Below are 5,465 nucleotides of genomic sequence, written 5' to 3' on the forward strand. Positions count from 1 at the left end.
AAAGAACAAGTTTGGGGGAGTTGATATCTTGCATATTTCCATTGTGTAATCGCTCACCCATGTGCATTTTGATCATATAGACTGGGATATAGCCATGTTTAGGTTGTATTTTGCATACATAAGTCTTTATTAGGTATTGGAGTACCGCATGGAGTTCTCGGAGACATTTGGGTGTATTTGGAGCTCAAAAGAGGTGTAAAGGTGATCATTGGACGAGCAGAGCGTTGGGAGCGACCCTCCCGGAGCGACACCGTCAAGTAGCTCTGACCTGCCTCACGAGAGCGACCTTACCAGAGCGACGCGGAGAAGTCGCTCACGTTTTCATCGCTGGGACGCACGAGAGCGACCTTACCAGAGCGACGCAGAGAAGTTTTCATCGCTCGGAGGCACGAGAGCGACCTTACCAGAGCGACGCGGAGAAGTCGCTCACGTTTTCATCGCTGGGACGCACGAGAGCGACCTTACCAGAGCGACGCGGAGAAGTCGCTCACGTTTTCATCGCTGGGACGCACGAGAGCGACCTTACCAGAGCGACGCGGAGAAGTCGCTCACGTTTTCATCGCTGGGACGCACGAGAGCGACCTTACCAGAGCGACGCGGAGAAGTCGCTCACGTTTTCATCGCTGGGACGCACGAGAGCGACCTTACCAGAGCGACGCGGAGAAGTCGCTCACGTTTTCATCGCTGGGACGCACGAGAGCGACCTTACCAGAGCGACGCGGAGAAGTCGCTCACGTTTTCATCGCTGGGACGCACGAGAGCGACCTTACCAGAGCGACGCAGAGAAGTTTTCATCGCTCGGAGGCACGAGAGCGACCTTACCAGAGCGACGCGGAGAAGTCGCTCGCGTTTTCATCGCTCGGAGACACGAGAGCGACCCGCAGCGACGTCTCGCAGCGACGTCTCGCAGCGACCCCTCCAGGTCGCTCCCGAAGCCTGGAGCGACCTCTCGGAGCGACTACTGGAGGTCGCTGCGCGCCTTTTGTTTGCTCGACTTCATGTTTACTCAAGGGCCTTTTGGTCATTTCATTATGCACGTTTGTACTTTCTAAACCTAAGTTTAAGTACTTTTTGTAAGCCAAGGAGGCGGATTATCTAGGATCTTAAGAAAAAAACCACCAAAAACCTTTGGAAAGTTCCTCTCTTGATTGAATTGATTATTTTGTTATTGCAATTCAGTTGTTTTCATATCTATTATCTGTATTTCTCTACATGATTAATCTGAAATCCAATATGGGTTTAAGGGGAATCATGAAGAGTAGTGAGTAATCCATTCTTGAATTCATGGGTTAGGGAGATTACGGGTGATTAGGCTAGATCTAGGATGTTATAGTGTAGATCCTTCTTATTCCTTGCTAGTAGAGTGTTCATAATGCATCTTCTGAGTTGGCCTCTCAAAAGTTGATCTTTAGGCATTTCCCACCAACAAGGTGTTTGATGAAATGTCTGAGACAACTCTCCTAAGCTTTTAACATACTTTACCAAAAACATTTATTGTTAAAGGTGTTAAGATAGCCAATAGACTTGTTAGTAATGATCACTTTCATATTATTCAACCAAAGACATTTGATATTTGAAATATGTTAGTAAATGAACATTCATCTAGACATAGAGTTTGTTTAAGATTGTGTCTAAGCTTAAGGTTGATAGTTTGATTGATCATTTGCCATCCTTATTTTGAAACTTGATCACCCAAGGTCTAATCCCTATGCCCATGAGTTCTCTTTTCCCTTAGTATTGTTCTGTTATTGCATTCTATTATTAGTAGTAGTTTAAAACCATCCAAATTATCGGTTGCACTTAGATTAAGTACGTACTTGCATTCTCGGTGCTTTGAAATCCATTAGAATTGGTTTGACAATCTTTTATACTACATCATTTGTCTTAGAAACCTTGAAAACTCCTAACATCACTTAGTTAATAAAAATACACATGATAAAAAAATAACATGAATAATGTTAAAAAAGAGACCTACATATATTTTGCTGATGTCATTTTTTGGTTTTGATTAGCAAAACTTTGTTTGCAACACTGAAATAATTTTATTTGAAAGATTTCTATATTTACTACTCCCTCTGTTTTCAAAAAAAATATGAAAAACATTTTGTTTCAAAAAGATGTATTTTTTATATTTTTAATCCATTTTTTGTCAACTAATAATGAAAAATTGTGAACTTCAAAAACATTAACTGTATTTTTTGAAGTTTTATTGGTTTAGAAATATAGAAAATATAAAATTTCAAATAACTATGCATTAATAAATAAGTTTTATTATTTTTTATTAATAAGTGTGAAAATCCTAAAACATGTATTATTTCGAAACAGATGGAGTATCATTTAGCAAAAGTCATCAAATTTTAAAAGAATTAGGCACACCGAACATACATTAGATTTTAATTTAAAACACTTCATCTATAAAATGCGGAAAAGAAGAGACAAAAAACATTAAAATAGCTTCACCATCTTTTTTAATTAAATATTATTATTAGTCTATCCAAACCAAGCATTTGTTTTTTGTTTTTTTTTTTTGCTAAAATTTGGTGCATTAATTTAAATGTAGCAAGAGTTAAAGTTACATTTTAAACTCTAGAAATATAGACCCAATGCTAGGAATCAGACTACCCGAAGTTAATTTATCTCATGCCCCCAATAATGGAGTGAAACCAGATAAGCAGCGTGGCTGTAAAAGCCCAAACGCTAGTGACATTGGTCAGACCCTTGTGATGATGAGAGCCCAAAAGCCCAGAATTGGCGCAAATGAAAAGTCATCAGCTTCAGAATCTATGACGAAACGGAAGATGAAAGTTCCAGCGATAACCAAAATTGCATGGCTTTACTGGAGAATTCGAAATTATTGTCTCTGATGGAAGAAATTCTGTTCCTGATAGTTAAGGCAATCGAAGTGATCAGGGTTCTGAAGATGTTTCGATGGAGCCGGTTATTGCGCTCTCTCCATATTTCAAAGATGGAAGCTTACCAAGCAAAGATTGAAAGGAATTGTAGATGCGGCTGACCAGATAGAGAGATTAAAGCTTCAACTGAGTCTAGCCATGAATCTGATTGAGAAAAGATGTTCAGTTTTCGCCTCAGCAATCTCCAAATCTCAGCAGAGAAGTCACATGAAAACAAGATATGATCACGGGATTCCAGAGCTCTGTTGCAGAGCAGACAGCCTCCATCCGTTTGAAGACCCCAAGAGATCAATCTGTTTCTTGTTGGACAGCGATCTAGCATAAATAGCCAGGTGGTTATATCAATCGATCCAAATTTCTGGTCTTAGCAAAATCTTCGTTTGAAACAACGCTTCAGTTGTTCTCAAGCTTCCATCGCGGCTCCTACCGGGTTGTTGCTCACCGCCTTCAACAACGGGCTTCTCAAGCTCTCCCGGTTAGTTGACATCACTCCGATGTCAATCACACAACGACTTTGGGAGCGCGACCCAAAGAAGCCTCCTGTGAACATCTTTGGAGCTATGGATCCTGTCGGGCAAACATTCACCACTGACCAATGTTAACGTGCCATACAAGCTTTCATTATCGATCTAACCTGATCTCGAGACTTGACTCCACCGCTTCAAGAGAGACCCAGATCTACGCATTAATACTCTCCTCTCACCGTCCTCAAGCAAGATTTGAAAGAAGAGCTGTTGGATCCGAGATCTCTCCTCTGCAAGCTCTTTCTTGTCCGGTGACCCAGTTCTCACACCTCGCACGGCCGGAGAAGAAGAGCGGGTTCCGAATGATTCTCCAACCAAACCTCATTATCGACCGTAGAACTTAAACGAAAACGTAAAAGGACAGAGCCCTCTCTCCGATGACGCGGAGAAGCAAAACAGAGAACTTTTCTAGTGAGAGGGCAGAGCAAAAAATTTTAGAGTTGGAAAGAAACATTTTGAAGAATATAATTGTAGAAGCCGGAAAACCGGATCAAAAGAAACGATATAATATATATGATGTTAAGGAAAATATATAGACGATTCGAAACCTAACGAAAACGAAACCATGGAGTCGAGACGAATCTCTTTCCTTAACTCTTAATATTTGCTCCGTTAGTGCGACGGATATGTACAAATAGGAGTCCCAGGATAAAACCATGATAGGTTATCACGCGGCACTCGTGAAGAACCTCTAACGAACTAATATTTCTACGAAATACTCTCTAGACTTACGCTATAGGATTTGATGGTTTTGGTTGTGAAAAACGTTAAGGAATGAAGAAGAGAAGATGCGATATTTAAAGAGACGGAGACAACCCACTTCCCGCAATAGCTGCTGCACGTGGGCGAAAATCTCGCGAAGATTGAGGGAAGTTGAGTTGCGAAACTTATTCCCCAAGACTCTCTCTTATCTCGTTTAAAAAATTTTGAGAGGATAAACTGCATGACGTTTTTATTTTCTAGACAAACTGCTTGTCGTTTCAAAATAAAATGCATGTTGTATTTTGAGAATTTAAATGGCAAAATGTTGAGATTAACTTGGTCCAAAAATAATATTCTTATTTGGCCGGAGGCCTTCCAGCAAGACCCAAACCCAAGCCCAAGCCCATGCCGAGCCGAGCCGGCCGGACGGCGGCGGCGGCGCGCGCGTGGGGGTTATCCTCTCTCTCTGAGCCATTTAAACAAGGTTAAGTAAGTGCACATGTATATACAACTCATTCTTCTTATTTCTCCCCGATGTGGGACTTCTTCGTAATGTCATTTTGACATTTCAAGTATGCTGGGCTTGTCTAGCCCATTACATTTCTTTTCACACAACTTTAATCAATGTTCTTTAAGCCAATGGGCTTGAGAATTTGATCCAACAATCCCACACATGAATAGAAATGACTCTTCTAAACATATGCAGACTAAATGCAGACTCGATAGACTCTAAAAAACTATACTTATTCTAATTCTGACTAGACTAGACAGACTTATCGAGAGTGTTTGCGAAAAGTTCACTGTGTTTGAGTTGGTGGCATTCTTAAGCCTTGAACCACTCATAGTTAATATCTGTCGGGTTTACTTTACCAGAAGGTGAACATGATGTCTTGAACCAACCGGTGTTTTATGTAGACCGAGACAACATGCATAACGCAGCTTCATTTTCTCGTAGAACTTAGTTCTCTATTGTGTTCATTGTGGCCATGAACTATCCATGGTTTTCATGAGTGAACTTAGAGAATATAGCCTTGCATTCATTCTCCTAGAAACGGCCCCATTTCACACTCATTAGGTGATTAACCATGAAAAGTATTGAGTAATACTCCGCTTAAGAAGCTATGGAATCATTAAAAGCTTATGCTTATCCTTCACACATTTGTTAGCACTTTTATTATCTTAGGAGCTGGGAAGTGACTATTTTGTCTCAAGTGCTTTGGTTAGATTCTGTTTGATTTTGTTTTCCCTTTGAACCTACATCTTGGGATCTCCAGTCATGATAGATAGGGTTGCAATCAAGCATCCTCATTCATTATAGGCTTTAAAC

Source organism: Brassica oleracea, chromosome C6 (genome assembly GCF_000695525.1).
Source record: "Brassica oleracea var. oleracea cultivar TO1000 chromosome C6, BOL, whole genome shotgun sequence".
Classification (NCBI taxonomy): domain Eukaryota; kingdom Viridiplantae; phylum Streptophyta; class Magnoliopsida; order Brassicales; family Brassicaceae; genus Brassica; species Brassica oleracea.